The 18216-nt window shown below is 39.0% G+C and overlaps 1 protein-coding gene across 1 annotated transcript in view; it reads right to left on the bottom strand.

The window, feature by feature from the left end:
- Positions 1 to 18216, bottom strand: part of LOC149311412 (dystonin-like) — a 401747-nt gene that overhangs the window by 219349 nt on the left and 164182 nt on the right.

The following is an 18216-nucleotide window of genomic DNA, read 5'->3' as shown; positions in this document are numbered from 1 at the left end:
TAAAGATAGGTAATAGAGTTTTTTTCCTAATAAAAGGAGTTATAAAGTAATAAGTAATGTAGTAAGTTACAAAAAAGTTATATTTTTAAATCCCCTATGACATACCGTGACCAGATGCCCTCCATTTCCTGGACACATTCTCCATTTCTGCCTCCTCTCCAGGAGGAATTCCAAAATGTCTTCTACTGTATTTCTGAGCATGAGTAAGAAGCATGAATGTATATTTTTATGAGTGTTGTTAGATTTTATTTGGTCATGTCCTACATTATCTTGAATGTCCTACATTCTGTGGTGCCTTATCCTCCTTTGCGGTGAGAACATCTGGTCACCCTGCCTATAACATGAATAGTAAGAAGCTAAGGCAGTGGTGGTGGTGGTGGTGATTGTTTTAGTAAGTTACAAAATGAATATGTTTTAACCTAGTTTTAATTTTTCCTGACTGTTTGTGTTTTGACTTTAATGCTTTGTGGCTTTCTAGCAATGTTTTTCAAACACTGTAAGCCGCTTTGTATCCCAATGTGGAAAAAAGATGAGATATAAATAAATAAATAGATAAATAAATAATAACTTCCCAAGCTCTGCCAGGCAGTCCTTCCCTCCCTCTCTTAACACATACACATGAACAGCCTCCTTACTCATCACACATTAACCCAGCCATCCCATTCACCTCTCTCTCCTTCCCACATATTCAATCCCCTCGTTCATTTCTTTCACACACATTCACCTAGTCAGCTAATTCATTACATACACGCATACACAAAAGCCCACACACAGAGCCACTCCATTCATTACATTCTGACAAAGATACTGTCATCTCGATTAGACCAATGACAGGCACCAGGAGCACACCATGTATTGCACAAGGCAAGCACCCCAGAAATGTAGGGGAGAAATCACATTACACCAGTGTGCAGGACAGAGGAAATTCAGTGAATCAGGGTGAGAGATAATGATGTTTTGGGAAAGTGGCATGCAATGCATAAACTGGTGCCAATCTGTGAAGAATTGGATACTGATCCATGGTGCATTTCAAGGAAAGAAAGTAACAGCTGTAGTCAGTGGGCACAAATATAGTGCCATTTCCTTACATCAGACAGCTCAAGAACTACTACTGTATGATAACTCCAAATAAGCCTTAAAAGCAGCACTGCTCAGGGTTTCCTTTGAAAACGTACCTAAGTCTGGTTTAAATATTTCCATAAGTGAAGTAAGTTCTTTAGAGTCAAGGTGACTGTTGGTGTTAGTGTTCAAGCTGACTGTTAGTGTTCATCTAACAAAACCATGATATGCAATATATTCTCCTGTACAGGAGGGGGGGGGGGGGGGATGCTGTACCGTGCCATCAAAGTAACGGACAAGAAAAACCAGGCTGTAAATGTTTTCTGATATGAGAGCTATTTATCACCAACAATTTCTTACCCACTTGTGAGATGAAGGACACATGGCAGTCTCTCTACTCCCTTGCTTATTTCCCCTTTCCTATCCTGAATAATATTAAAGCTCCTGCAGTGCTCACTATTCTTCATTCAAGCTAATAAATGGTATCTTTAAACAGGTTTTTCAAACCAGTTTTTTGCATTCTTTCTGATCACTGGTTCTACATCTCACAGTGGCTTGACTCTATATAAAATGTCACCAACAATTAAGTCCCACATTTATAAACCACAGCTACCTTGTTAATTACAAAAGATTAGGGAATGTGACATGGATGTATGAGATTCTACTTCAACCTCAACAAAGAGCAAGTGATTGTGCCTTTACTCATAAAATTATGAGTGAACCTAAAGCAGGTTGGTTTCTCAGGGACTCTGCCATCAGAGGAAGCACATGAGTAACTTGGAAAGAGAGAGAAATAATAAGGGAAAGGGAAATACCTTCACTTCAATGCCCCACCCAGAACAATCTGTTTATTTTTTAAAAACTGTGACTTCAACTCTTCTACCTTTAAAATCCCGTTTCTATCAAAGCCTAAAACTATCTGAAGATAGAAGCCATAGTAATGCAATACAGTCGGCCCTTCTTATACACGGATTTTTTTATACACGGATTCAAGCATACACGGTTTGAAAATGTTCCAAAAAAGTATAAATTTACCTTGATGTTCCATTTTTTATTAGGGACACCATTTTGCTATGTCATTATATTTAATGGGACTTGAGCATACACGAATTTTGTTATACACGGGGGATCTTGGAACCAAACCCCAGCGTATAACAAGGGTCCACTGTACGAAGAGTTGGGTCTGAAAGACTTTCAGTTACTCACTAGGATTTTTCATGGGCCCTCCTTCCAAGTAGTCTTTTCTCTCTCACCCCAATCCCAAATGTCATATCTGAAAGTTGAGAGGATCTTTACAACAGAACCTAATGCAGTACAAGAATCTAAGGTGGCGGGGGGGGGGGGGGTGTCAGGAAAAAGCAACATGGGATATATAGTCACAAGAAATATAATATGTATATGAATGTATTTGAAAGTAACATGACACAGCAAAAGCTATTGAAATGGCACATAGGTGTTGCATATAATGTAATTAGAAGTTCCTAAAAGCCAAGGACACATGTGGCAAGGACAAAGTGAAAAAGTGCAAATTGATATCACCTGAAAGTCATTGAGTGGACAGCAATGTATGATGCAATGTGAGGTAAAGATTGAGCCAAGTATGATATGTCAATCATAATGTATGTACACGCCCAGGAGGTGGCAACTGTATAATGAATGGAGAGACAAATGTCTATATAAGCAATAATGTATGGCAATACTTTTTGTGGGTATTGAGGAGTATAGTAGTGTGAGTTTTGTGAGTAGTGAATTGTTTTGTGCATAGTGTATATATTAGAATAAAAGTAGATCTTTTATAGAAGACTACTGTGTTGACTGGTGTCTTGAGAGCTGAACAAGAACCAGCAGACTTCAGAGAAGATTGGAAGACATCTTCAGCCAATTCTCAGAGCTACTGGTCAAACTGGTTGTTCTTCCGCTGACCAGGGGGGTGAGAATGAAAGCCAGGAGAAGAGCTGCAACTCCCATCATCCCTAACAGGGGGAGGGGGATAAGAAACTCCCTTTTGGTGCTCTGAGATTCTTAGAAGCTCCAAGTACAAGAACGGGGGATTAAATACAGTTGTGAGAACAACTCTAAAGGAGAGAAAGAGAGCTACACAGTTTGGTAGTATTCCCTAAACAGTTTTCATTCATATGAGATTCTGTCCACAATTTTCTTTCACACAAAAAGGTGAATCTTCTGGTTTGTTCCTTGGTCTTGTCTCCTGACTTGTTCTATGTATCTAGTTCGTAGTTTGGTTTTTGTTCTTCTCTTGATCCTCGACCCTGGTTTATCCCTTGGCCGACTGATCCTATGGCCCTGACTGCTGATTTGTACTAGGATCCCTGGCTCATCTTGGACTGCTGCCCATAGCCTATCCTTGGAGCTAGGTTTTGTTTGGGCAACACCTTTTCCTCCATCCCTTAACCTCCTTGCTTCCATCTTGTCATTACCACAGATTCTCAGATCTTTCCAAGTTCTCACTTGGCTCTTTCTCCTGGCTCACAGTAGTTTTGAAACCAAATGTTGTCAACTCTAGCTGGGTCTTATGAGATTATGATATCATGGCAGGAGGAATATGATGACATATTACTGTAACTGCACAACCTGGTATACAGTTACTTGGATATGACTCCAAGCAAGCAAAAAATAAAGGACAATTAATATTGCCATATGAGACCTTACATCTGCTTGCTGACAGATTCAAGCAATGTGTTACAATAAACTCTGGATAACTTAATACATTTGTAAATAATGTCATATAGCAATGCTACAAGTCTATCTATTAGAAATGTTGTGTGTTTTTATTACAGGCCATTTCACAATAAGCACTTTCACAATAATGTATTTTTTTATACCTACCTGAAAGGAAGGTGTAAAAATAACAGTTGTTGTAATGGATGAAAGAAGGAGCAAACAGTGCTATTTCACTTATTAATAGGTTATCTGGAGTTTGGTGTAAGTGATGAAGCAGCCAAGTTTGTGGTCAAACAGCCAAGCTACTTGGTTTACGCTGAGTTTCAAAAGGCGCTCTCCAAAGTGAGTGAACGGGCAACAAAATCACAAATGGGGTTCAATGCATGTAAGTGTAAGGTTACATGCATATGATGTGGGGGTGATGGAGTTTGAAATAGCTGTGATTGACCAAGAAAACAATTTTTGGGTCATGGTGGATATCTCAACAAAAATATAAACTCTATGGGGTACAGCTATGCAAAAAGCTAAAGCCAACAGCAAGAATAAAAGGGGAAATACCTGAGCATTAAGCTATCAGTACTACAATTCCTGTATGCAAACATATGGTAAAAACACAATTAGTTTACCAGGCTGAGTCCAGCATTAAGACAACCAAACACAAGCCTATTGAAATCAATGGAAATGACTTCAGTTGTAATTAAGAAATCCTATTCGTTTTAACAGGTGTACACTTAGGACTAAAACAGTACAGTATATACTGTTAAGCTCTGTAATGTACTTTGATATGAGCAAAATGGGCAACCTAAATTATCAGGGCATTGGATTCCCTCTCCTATGAGAAAAAGTTAAAGCATTTTAACCTTTTACAAAAAGAGCAACTATAAATTGTGCTTGCTGAAAAGTAAATAAAAAGCATTTTCCTCCAACCTGATATTAGAACTTTTGGTCACTCACTGAAACTTATTAGCAATTGGTATTTTAAAAAATATTTTAACATAAAACATATTTAATATATGGATCGGACCACCATAAGGTGTAGAGATAGCCAAGAGCTTAGAAGGCCTTAGAACAGGGGTAGGCAACCTTTTTGAGCCGGGGGCCGGGTTGCTGTTCCTCAGACAACTGGGGGTCCGAAGCCAAAAAATAAATAATTAAATAATTTTTAAAGAATTTAAATAAATAAATAAACTGGGACAAATGTAGGACAACATTTTCAAATGGTGGACACTTTTTTTAAAAAGTGGAGGACACGCAAAAAAATTTGCTGATTTAAAAAAAATGTTAATATAAATGCATGTTTCTGAGGCGTCTATAGACAATTGCCCCCCTTGCCCCTGCGCACGAGAGGCCAAAGGCCCCGGCGGCAATCGGCGGCAGGACCGGGCTGGGACCAGTCCCAAGGCCTCGCCGGGCTGCATCTGGCCCGCAGGCCGCAGGTTGCCTACCCCTGCCTTAAAACATGAACAATCTGCCTATTAATAACAACTAGTCATGATGGTTATACGAAACCTCTGATTCAGAAGCAGTATGTTGCAAAACCTCAATTGCTAAGAAACAACACTGTCATAGCAGAGTGAGGGGAGGATATTATTTTTAAGAGCATACTGACAAGCTTTCTGGAAGCATTTTATGAGTCAAAGAATGAAATGGTAAGCAAGAAGGTTTACCAAAAACGTAATGCATCTAATCTCCTTGTGAATTACACTGAATCTCAGCCCTTCTTCTGTTTCTATATCTCCAAGATTTCACCATCAAAGATACATATAATATTCAGATATTATTCAGAATAATATCAAATACTCAGAAGAAGCACTTCAGACAGTGTGTCTCACAGTGTCAACACTGCTAAACTTGGTGCCTTAACAAAACAGTTTTTGAAATTTATGAAGCAACTCTACATGAATAAATGGATCAAGATGTCTTTCCCCACAATTTTACATGCTACTTTGAATCTTAAGACACAGTTGAACTCCCTTTGTAGCCCAATATGCTTATAGTAGCATAACAAGTAATGTAATTAGTTGTGCATAGGTATGCATATGCAGATATTCAGAGAAAATAAAATTTACAGCATATAGGTTAGACCAGAAACCACTGGATTAAAACCAGACAGAAACCAGGTATATCAATGGGCAAAGGAGGAAGAAAAAAAACACAGAAGAGGTACAAAGATCATTCAAGGAAGTTAAAACTGATGCTAAAAAGGAGAAGGGGTGTAGAGCTAAGACTGGCAAGGGGACAGACAAACAAGGAGAGAGGTGAATAAGGCTAAAAATATGAAAATACATGTTTATAAATTTGTTAATTATGATAGAAAGTTCATACAAATGGTGAACATTTAACTACAAGTTATCATAGAGCCTGTACAGACAAGTCAAAATAAAGCTGCTTCGGGTCACTTTGGAGGTATGCTGTTTCAATGATGCATGTCTCCTAAGAGGCCAGAAGCTGCACCAAAGTTGCACTCCAGTCCTTAGGACTGGAGCGTGGCTTTGGCATGGCTTCTGGCCTCTTTGCATCATTGAAACAGCATACCTCCAAAGTGACCTGAAGCAGCTTTATTTTGGCCTGTCTGTACGGGCCCATATGTAACTTAGCAAAGCAGTACATGAACAGTACACAACTATTATGCTGCAAAAACATAATGGAATTTGACTTTAAAATAGCAAAACACAAATGGGACAGGAGAACAGAGATCTGCCTATCCTTCATTAAAAACCATCTAAGTGTTTGGACCAGTAAAATTATGTTCTATTCAGTATATGGCAGTGAACCCTCATGGGGGGGGGGGGGGGGAGTAAATTCAAGATTTTACCTAAGCTCCACCCTGCAGTTTCCCAATTCCATCCTGTCTCTACTCCAAATTGCCTGACTTCTCCAAGTTCTGATCTGACTCCACCTCTTGGTACTGCAGTACTTTTAAAACCTACACCCAGGTGATGCAGTCGCTAAGACATGACTACTGGTTGGCAAAAGTAAAGTCCAGCTCACAAAGCCACAGCCAGGGACCTTACATCAGTTTCCAGCTCTTTGTTATAATAAACCCATGAGTAATGGCACATGAGTAACAGCAAACAGTTCAGAGAAGCTACTTCTGAGCAGCAGATATGCATAAATGTATCCACGACAGGCAATTAGCCACAACCATTTTGATCTTTTGGTAACTAGGCTTTACGGTGCTCCCAGAGGGATGACTAATCCTTTACTGAAGAGATAACAGAGTGGTATTTCTTGGCCTCCATAAGTAATTCTCATTAAATATGCATTTTACTATCTTACCAATAGAGAAGACATGGCGAGAAGAATAAAGTGAACACCCAAGTATAGTCTAGTTTGTTTTTTAATTGCTTTAATTAGATAATGCTTGCACATGCAAAATAAATTCCTGGCCTCTAAACTCATAAAGGATAATAATGGACAGGTGCTAGAGACAACTATACATTTTGCTAGAAGGGATGAATTGCTAAAAGCAATGAAAAATCATGCTACAACATGTGCTGCTCAAATTAAAAGTATACACGTGACTGAAGGAGAAATGGAAAGATTTTTAGGTCAGACAAGCCTGTCCCACCCTTATGGTGAAGAGACTCCACTGACAGAATTGGTTAAGATTCTAATCTGCCATATCCAGTGTGAAACATTATTTATGCTAAAGTCTGAAAAAATAAATTATTTAAAAACAGTCAGGCACATTAAAGCTGCAAATTTAGCTCCGTTTGGTGTGTGTCTCTGCATGGTGACCATTGTATGTATGTGTGTGTGTGTGTGTGTGTGTGTGTGTATATATCAGTAAGTATAACTCATTCACAACGAAATAGTAGTGCATGTAAAATGTTAGAAGCACTTTACATATATCATTTCAGTAATTCCTCAAACACTAGGTCAGTTTGATTACTCCAAGGTTAAGGGAAAGGGAAGTGGTTTAGAAGAACAGTGACCTGCACAAGACCACCTAAATAAAGGTGAGAAGATACATATGAAGGAACTGTCAGGCTCATTGTTTACACCCTGGAGTTTATCAGACAAGCGAAATTGGAAGTAAAATCCAATGGCAATCTGAATGCAATCATGGGATTTAACGTTATTGCGTGATAACCCACTACACACAAATTCGGGCGATGGGAAGTTAGTCTGAACGCAATCATGGGGTTTCACGTTATTGCATGATAGACTGCACATGCAAATTTGGGTAATGGCATGCTATTTTTGGGCAATGGGGAGCCAGTTTGAATGCAATGAGCATTCATGTAATTTCGCTAAACTAGCGACTTTATGTGAATGTGTTCTGGCCCCACTTTCTTTTCATTCGAAATTAAGAGAAATTCCTCCGGTGTGATAAACTCCTCTGAGTCATGATTCTATTCCAGTGGTGCATCATCCCCCTGTCTAACTGAAAGACTTCTCCATTTATCTGTCTTTACATTCACAAAGCACATCTCCATTTTATCTACAAAGTACTTTCATATTCACACTCTCGGCTAAGCTCTCTCCTCATCCTTCTCTCTTTCACCTTCACACACTCACACGATGCTTTCATGAGACAGTTTTCCTTAGCATGGAGGAGCTCTGATCTATTTCCCCTTTTTAAAATGTATACAACTGAAGTCATTGCCTCATTATCTAGAGGATTTTCTATCTGTGCAGATGTTTGATATTCTTGCACAGATAGAAAAGTCACCAGAAAACTGGCTCATCAAAGCGAGGAGCTGAACAAGCCTTTATTTCAAAGTGGTGACACTGGAATAGAACCAATATTGCTACCAGGATTTTTTCCCCTGCTAAGCCTTGGGAGCGCTGAATAAATAAAACACCAGAGGACAAAAAACAAGACTATTCTGTCTCCTTTGTTGAGAGGCCAACTGTCTCTGGCCTTTCTTCAATTGCCATCATTCCAGCAGGCTGAGAAACAAAGGGACAGAAGAGAAGCAGAGATATTCATTCTCTCTTTCTCCACCAATTATTTCCCGTATACTATGTCTTCAACACATGTTGTAACTTTGAGGTGTCATTCTTGTTGTTGTTGCTGCTGCTGCTGCTGCATGCCCTCAAATCATTTCTGGTTTATGGCAACCCATTTACAGAGTTTTCTTGTCAGAATTTGTTCAGAGGAGGTAAGTCATTCCCTTCCTCTGGGAGTGAGAGTTGCCCATGGTCAACCAGTGGGTTTCCATGGCTCAAAGGGGATTTAAATCCTGGTCTCACAGAGTCCTAGTCCAAACCTCAGGAATTTAATCCTAAAATGGTTTGGTTAAATGGCAGTGTATAAATGAGTAAGAATATTCTTTGATTCTCATGGTAATACATAAAAGTTCATTAATAACTTCAATTGGCATTTGCTCTCTGTTGTGATTTTAAGATATTTCCTGTTTTGAAAAAGTATTGTCTCCAATTGGTTTTAGTCTAAATAGTAGTGGGCATCCTCCCAGACTTCCACAATACAACATCAGAAAGAAAGAGAGGCCACCTTTGGCAATGCAACCCACCCTAATCCCTCTTCAAAGTATTAAGTGAACCTAGCTTAATGAGATCTGATAGAACCAGAAGCAGAGCACCAGCCTAATATAATATTTTGTTTATGGCCAGCTTCAGAATTATTAGAGTGAAGTTGCCTGTAGAATTGTTATTAAAGCTGAAGCAGCCTTACTCTGATCAAGGGCATGATCCAGTAAGGGTTGTACACTTCTGGATTTCGTATAATCCAACAGGATATAATAGAAAAATGCCACTAACATCAAGGAAATTTAAACTGTGCTCACCTTTTGCAGAGTTATATACCATTTCCCCTATATACGAAAAGAGATTGAGTACTTTGTTGTTGTGTGCCTTCAAGTTGTTTCCGACTTAAGGTGAACCTAAGGTGAAGTTATAATGGGGTTTTCTGGGGGTGGGAGTGTGTGACTTGCCCAAGGTCACCCAGTGGGTTTCCATGGCTGAGCTGGGAATCGAACCCTGATCTCCAAAGTCCAAGTCCTATGCTCAAACCACTATACAACGCCGGCTCTGACTGAGCACTGCATACTCAGAAAAGTTTTTCATGGAAAAGCAGACCTATGTAGTCCAATAAAAACCTTTGACTCAACCTGAAAGCTTTTTAAAAACTTAGTTTAAGAACATTAATACTGAGCGCCCTAGCACAGCTGAGATGTGGAAGGACATTATAAAATGCCCCCGTTCAATAAAATTAAGTTTGTAGATTGCTTCTCCTTAGCAGAACTTTTATTTCCTCTCAAAAGGGAAAGCAATAGTAAGCTTCTCTCGAGAAGATGACAAGCACAAACTAGCAGGATGCAAATAATCTTTGTCTCCTTTCTTTAAACATATCCCATAGCAATCCAGTGCTTGACACTTAGTAATATTTTGTTTCTTCCCAATTTGTAGCTAGAGGCAACCAACATGTTGTAGCAAATCTTGGCATCACTGCTTCTCATATCTTCAAGGAATGCATTCAAGTTAGATCCTGATTGCCTGTAACATGTTTTAACATCACTGTGGTACAGCGTGTGCCAACACTTGCCCTGAGGGCTGCCATGAAACAGACGTTCCACACCAAGACTTGGCACTGTATGACTGGTTTGCCTTAAAGCTCAAATTTTAAAAACCTTCCCCACCTAGAATTCTTTTCCTGTTCTTCTCCCACATTTCTAAACATCTGGCAGCTCACATGGCTGTGTTTGCTGCATGTGATGCTAAATTTAAGCTCCTCTATGTGGCCTTGGCAGGTTTCTCTTCCAATTTTCTTAGTGAGGGCTACTGTTCCCCCATGCATACTGCTAAAGCTTTTAAACTGCTCATTCAAGTCTTCCCTGCACTTTGAAAAGGCTTTCAAATCATCTCTCAACACTCATTTTCTAAAGTAATTGGAAACCTTTCCTAGCCTCTGCGCAGAGGTGCACTGTGTTAGATTTTTAAAATGTTATTTACTCATGTGCCCTCTTGGAGAACATCCCTAGCTTTTCCAACAGTTTTCCTGTAATGTCATGCCAAGGAAAGCACACAACAGTGCAGGTGTGCTCCCTATTAACCACTTTGTTGTATCATGTATTTTCCTGCAGGTTTCTTCTTCTCACAAACTGCCACCAGATAATTCAGTGACTGGTGTTCAGTGTTGCTCAATTGGTGTCCACTGACAGTTAAAGAAAAGAGAATCCCCTCGCAGTTAAACAAGACAAGGCCTGTTTTACATTTATTTTCCACACAAATACTTTCAGAAGTTATATGAAACTTCTTCAGACTTCATTCGTGATGGAAATAAAGTTGAACTGTAGCTGTATCTGCCTTGGTCTTGCCACTCACATTTTGTAAATGACAAGCATGATAGTTTGGACATCACAATTCTGCAGCTGTACAGAAAATATAGGATGTCAAATGGGGAAGGGAGATTAGTTTTTTGAGAATTTCAGCATTCTTCTGCTTTTAAAGAGCAAGTTTCTGGCCCTTACTTTTGTGAAGATATGTAACAATTTCCAAAGTCAATAGGGTGCTTAAATAATTTATTTAGAAGTATGTGTGTATGAGGTGGGGTGGGGGTGGGGGCTAAATATCCAAAAGGCACCAGATTCTGTCTGATCTTGGATGCCAAACAGGGTCACCCCTGGTTACTACTTGGATGGGAGACTGACAATGAATAACGGGTGCTGCAGGCTGTATTTCAGAGGAAGGAACTGGCAAAACCACATCTCAGTATACCTTGCTAAGAAAACCCTATAAAATTTGTGGTGTTACCATAAGTCAACAGGTGACTTTAAGGAACATACACACATGTGTGTCTCTATGTGTGCAGTCTCTGTATGTGAGCAGTTTTGGCCTAACTCAGGATGGTAGCTCCTGCAATGAAACCCAAGAAGGCTAAGCCTTTCGGTTCTGGCACTGACCAGGAAGAACCCAGACCCCAAAGAGAAGCTTCACAGTCCTGCCTCCAAAGGATTACTGAAAGAATCCCCTTTGAAAGGAGAGGAGGAAAATGAACCACTTCCTAACATATGAGAGAATATGTCAGAAAATATAGGTTCAATGTGGGCACCAGATTCAGGAACGCATGCTCTTGCTATCAGCCACACTGTATGGGTTTTCCTCACCTATTGTTTAAGAACTGAATGTTGACCCAGACTTAGTAAGATAGGAAGGGAAGGCAAAGTTTCAATATAACTTGCCCTGCACAGTCCTTTGCTGCTTCCTATGACCAAAGGAGCCATATTAAAATGTGCAAAGCATGACAAAATGCAAATCTGCTTAATTAGCATGCTGTGTGGAACTAAACTTCAGATTTAGATCATTGGTGACAAATTTTCATCTGTGGGGTGAAGGAGTACACAGCCTTGTTGTTTTCAGAATGAATTTCACTAGCAGAGGCTGTTCACAGGTAATAACCAATAGCCAAACTATGCTGGACAATATTTAAGTAAATTAAAAAGACATAAAACCACAACAGATTACACAACATGAAATGATCTAAAATAAAACAGTAACCTTTCTTTTACACCTATCTTCTACCTCCATGCTATACAGGTGGAGAGTGACCTCTAACTCAATAGAATAACATGTTCATCTATATACAGAATCTCTGAACCTGATATTTGTCCTTCTCAGAGACCTCAAATTCAGCTGAATGTAATATTTTGCTGGGTATGAGGTAGTGAGGAAGGGAAGAGCATTTAGAAACATAAACCAAAGCTCATTTCCTCTCTAGTTGTTTTCAAGATCAATCCTAGAGAACAAGCAATTAATGAATCACCACAGCACTGGAAAGAAAATCAAAAGGCCTAAATCCAAATGCTTTTATCAACTAGCGTATCAGTAATAGGAAATAATTACTTAAAATAAATTCAGTTACCAATTAAGTTAGAAGTTTTGTAACAAAACTGGCAACTTAATTAAATTTAGTTTAAACTTAATGGATTGACCTAATTTGGACTTTAAGCATTGCCTTAATTACAAAATTACAATTATAGAATTAAGTTATTAATTGCGTTCTTAATTAATTGTATGAGCAACCAACAACTTTCCCATTCCCAGCTCATTCTTTTAAAAAAGCATATCTCTAGGAGTCTTTGTTAATTTTTGTTCATGATAGTTTAGTTCCTTTCAATGGCAAAAGATTTTAAACCAGCAAATACACTTGTCTCTTCACATTCGTTGGGCACAGGACCCCCATGAATGTGGAAAAACTGCAAATAACAAAAACACTCTAAGTTTTTTATCTGAGAAAACACTTCTCTAGAAATCTCTAGGTCCTCGGTGCAACTCTGTGGCCAACAGCTGCCAGTCATTAACCACAGAATTGTGCTGGAGGAGCTACAAATGCCTAATGGAGTGTTCTCTCTAGAAATCTCTAGGTCCTTCAGTGTGACATTTGTTTAAAGTTGACCACAGAGTTGCAGTGGAGGACCTAAATATTCCTAGAGAGAACATATTAATAAAATCCATGAATAATCAAATCCACAAAAGTTAAAGCCACAAATATGGACTGACGACTGTAATAAGGTAAGATTACAACAAAGAAGATGGTCTTTTTTGGACCCAGGTAGTTGTTTACTATTCATAATAAACAATGCAGAGAAATAGAAGACAACAACAAAAAAGGAAAAATAAGAGACCTCTTCCGCAAACTCAGAGGGAAATTCAAAATAAAGGTGGGGATGCTCTACTATCAAAGAAGAACATACTAAACTATCCAGACAAAATAAAAGGATGATGGGAGCAATACACAGAAGAGCTATATAAAAGAGACATAAATGAATGAATGAATGAATGAATGACACATGAAATTAAGAACCATATGAAGATGAATCCCAAATTTTGCAGAGCAAAGTGGAAGCAGCAAACTGAAAAGAATAAATTTCCACGAATAGATGATATCCCAATTAAACTGCTTCAAACCACATTAACAGAATCAATTTTAGTGTTCACCAAAATATGCCAACAAATATGGAAAACAAAACAGTGACCAACAGATTGGAAAAGATCAATATACATCCCCATGCACAAAAAAGGAGACATAAATACTGCAGCATTATAGAACCATAGTGTTAATTTCCCACACAAGTAAAATTATTCTCAAAATTCTGTAGTATAGACTCCAATCATATCTGGAGAGAGAATTGCCACATGTCCAGGGTTCAGGTAAGGAAGAGGCACTAGAGCCCATATCATAAACATATGCTGGATAATGGGGCGAGCTTTACATCACGTGCTTTACAGACTATAGCAAAGCCTTTGAATGCATAGATAACGAAAAGCTATGGAATGCTCTTAAAGACATGTGAGTGCCACTACATCTGGTAGTCCTGAAGAGGAACCTGTACTCGGGACAAGAGGCTACTGTAAGAACAGAATATAGAGAAACAGAATGGTTCCCAACTGGATAACAGGTCAGGCAAGCCTGCATTTTATCACCCCATCTGTATGCAGAAAATATTTGAATAGATAAGATTTAGAAACGGACGGAGGAGGAGTAAACTTAGGAGGAAGGAACATTAACAATCTAAGATATGTAGATGACACTACTGCTAGACAGACTTAGAACAATCACTAAAGAAATTCAAAGAATAAAGCACAAAGGCAGGCCTAATGTTAAACATAAAGAAAACAAAAATAATGACCATGGAGGATTTATATAAATTCAAGGCAGATAATGAGGAAATCGAAATAATTGAAGATTTCCCATACCTTGGATCAAACATTGATCAGCATGGAGACTGCGTTCAAGAAATCATAAGAAGATTAGGAATGGGAAGGGCAGCTATGAAAGAACTAGACAAAATCCTAAAATGTAAAGATATACAGCTGAAAGTTAGTTAGAATCGTCCAAGCCTTTCTATCCCCCATTATCATGTATGGATGTGACAGCTGGGCAGTGAAGAAAGTAGATTAAAAAAAAATTAATTCATCTGAGATGTGCTGGAGAAGAGTGCCAAAAAGATAAACAATTGGGTCCTAGAACAAATCAAGCCTGAACTCACCCTGGAAGCCAAGGTGACTAAATTGAGACTGTTGTATTTCAGCCACATCATGAGAAAGCACAACTTGTTAGAAAAGACAACAATGCTGAGGAAGATAGAGGGCAACAGAAAGTGAGGAAGACCACATGCCAGATGGACAGACTGAATCAGGGAGACCATGGGCCTGAACCTATAGGATCTGAGCAGAGAGGAAGAGTAAAAGGGGGGCTTGGAGAAGAATCATTCATAGGGTCGTCATGAGCTGAGGTCAGCTCAAAGGAAGCTAAAACACTACGTAAATGGTCCTCATCTCCTCCAGGAAACTAAATTCTGTTATTCTTAAGCCTGGAACTTTTGCACAAGGATATAAGTAAAGTAAGGAAAGGAGGAGGTTAATGAGATTATAAAGGAGAGAGAAAAAGAAAGCAAGAGAAGAAGTCTGGGTATGAAAAGCAGGGTTTTGAAAAAATAGTTGCAGCTATATCCTCTTCTCTCAAGCTCAAGACAAGATTAGGAAGAAGGCTGTAAAATCATGGATTGCATTGTTCAGCTTTATTTCAGTAATGCCTACAGTGTTTTTAAATTAAACTTAAATATCAATTTAACAAAAACACAATAATTAATGTTTCCTCTTTCAAATATAAATGTAATTGAATTATTAACAATTAACTAATTAATTGCTGTAGTAGAATTTATGTACATGTTTAGCATGCTTACACTAAGCATTGAGCAGTTGAGTCAATTGGTCTGCTTTCACTGAGACTACCAACTGCATTTAACTCAAATACTTTTATAAACATGTCCACAAATATGGAACAATTATCATCACAAGGTAAAAACTACACTATCTCAAAACAAGCTATAGGTGGCAGCCTCCAGCAATGGGAAGAGCCATATTTTTCAGTAAAGTCAATGAAATACAGCTTCATATGAAATACAACTTCATATATGATCATTAGAGACCTCCTCAGAAATAACAGACATTCTGTTGTAGGAATAATGTAAGAACCAGTTCCTACACAGTATAATGATATAATCTGTGGTGGCTCTATTCTGCTCTGCAGTTTACTCAAGGTGCTGAATTACCTCCCAACAGCACCTTCTAAACCTAGACTAAAACCTGGATTAGATTTGCCATCCCACTGAAGTGGGAACTACCAGCCACCGCTTTATATACAGTTTGGCAGAAGTGGAGAACTACCATAGGGAATGACTTCTACTCAGGCACATATGAGCACAGTGGTGGCTGTTGGGCTACTTTGGGTTGTGCTGAAACTGCAGGATTTGGTTCAGACCACAAACCTAGTGATTCAGAAAGCAGACTGATCTGGTCTGGACTGTTTCTGTAGCTGCCTGATTTGACTTGGATCTGGCTCAGAAACCCACCTCAAGAAATCAGTGACATGCTAATCTTCCACTGACTATGACTGGGGAATAAAGAAATGGCTACCATTTTCTATTCATTTGTATAACATTTGTATAGCAGCCTCTTCTGATTAGATTGAGCCTGCCAAATGTCAGACAAGCAAGTTAAGCAGCCTCTAAACTTTGATCTCTCTCTCTCTCTCTCTCTCTCTCTCTCTCTCTCTCACACACACACACACACACGTATGTATATATTGGGAATTGCCAACAACATTTCATTTTTCTGGCAGAATTGGATAAAATTCTCTGGCATGGTTGGTACTTCCAGAGGTATAAGTAGTCTACCAGACTACAGATAGCCAGATGCCAGCTTTTTGGTGCAAGACAAGTTTTTAGTTTGGGGGGGTGGAGAAAAAAACACTAATTCCTGTATGCTTTCAAGAACTGAAAACAACACATATTATGGATGTGCCATTAAATGAAGAAACCAGCAAAATTTCATAATGAAATGTGTGGAAAGAGATAACTTAGGTACCTCTGAAGCTGATTTAGGAGAATTAAAAGGAGATTTTCTGCCCCTCTCACTACTTCATTGTATGAATTCATTTAAAAGATGCTAAGTGAGTAATTTGTGACATAGTAAAAGAGTAGGGACATAGACTCCTTCATTAGACAGTTTTGGGTTCTTTTTTTCAGCTGACACAGAAATGCTTCATTAAAGATGAATGGACATATGACATTTTCTTGAGAAAGATAAATTAACATACATGCTATAGATTTTGTTCAAACAATGTAGTTCAGTAGACTCTTGAAACAGTCAACACTCTCAAGAATATTTTGGGCTTGCCAATCCTAGCATGTTTATCCTGGTTTAATACTTGGTGTAATTGCAAAAACCATTCAAGCTGCAGTCTGGGGGAAAGTCCCACTGTAATCAATAGGGCTTGTTTCTGAGCTAACATAGAACTGCATTGTTAGTATAACAGGGTCATTTGAGGTGAGGTTAGAAGACAAAGAAAGCAAAAAATTCAGATCTGAATGCATTTTAACACATACAGTTTTTATGAACTACAACAGCTGCTATGGCAGAAGATAAACCATTTAGGAAGAGGTCAGAATTGAGACGCCTGTCAGTGTTATAGTAACTAGCGGGCTACATGTTAACATTGGCATTTCACTGATGTTCTGGGGCCTTTAGATGCTAAAATCAGCACTGGTATCAACTATTCCCACAACCTCAGCATCTCTAGATGTTCCTTCCTCTTGCTGATGGACAGTTGCTAACGTCTTGTTATTCCCTCCTGCCTCACATAAGGAAATTTCAGCAGGAAGTAAAAAATTGAGGAGCTTGTCATTCATGAGAGAGCATGTCACATAAAACATGTCTCTCAAATGACAGTTTCCTTTAGAAACTTTCCTTCTCTTGGGTCCTGTTTACAACGTATAGCAGGACTGGAAACACCTGTCCTGCTTCTTCACAGATTGCTGAACAGTTATTCTGCTCCTTACACCAGGCAGGCGACCAGAGCTTCAAAATTCCTTGCATTTAGGAACCTGATCTCTGTTATCCTGTCATCTGATGAGGAAACAGCTACTGTGTTTGGAACCACAAAGAATCTGGTCTATTCCTGTTAGACATAACCCTTTTACTCAGGGTTGAATCTGTTTCAGTATTTTAAAAAGGGGGGGGGGGGGAAGGAAATCATGCCTGCAGGCAATCCAGTTTATGAGTTTGCATAACACACACACATAATTCTGGCATCATCCAGTTTGGACGATGCATGGCCCAAATCCCAGTTTTAGTACCAGAACCAGTGTATAACTACATTAAAACCAACTTTTAAAACCTGTTCCTACAGATCTTCCAGGAAGATCTGGAACTCTCTGTTCCCGCACCATGGTAGCAGTCTCCATGGGCATAGCACTGAGCCACCTGGCATATCCGCCACATGTTGCTCATTCTGAGGTCAGTACGAGGCCCCCAACATGTGACCATTGCTGAGCAACTCATTCTGACCTGAGAGGCAAGTGACCTGCAGCAGTGGGCACTTTGGCAGGACATCCATGCAGATAGCCACCTTGACAAGGGTAGGTAGGGCCAGGTAATCCTGGAAAGTGTAAACAAGGCCTAAATTATAATTTTAAATTATCTACCCTGCAATTGCTGGATGGGAGG

The sequence above is a fragment of the Sceloporus occidentalis genome, unplaced genomic scaffold (assembly GCF_023333645.1).
Source record: "Sceloporus occidentalis isolate IW3139 unplaced genomic scaffold, rSceOcc1.0.p SCAF_6, whole genome shotgun sequence".
Classification (NCBI taxonomy): Eukaryota; Metazoa; Chordata; class Lepidosauria; order Squamata; family Phrynosomatidae; genus Sceloporus; species Sceloporus occidentalis.
This window is presented reverse-complemented; position numbering and strand designations above follow the sequence as displayed.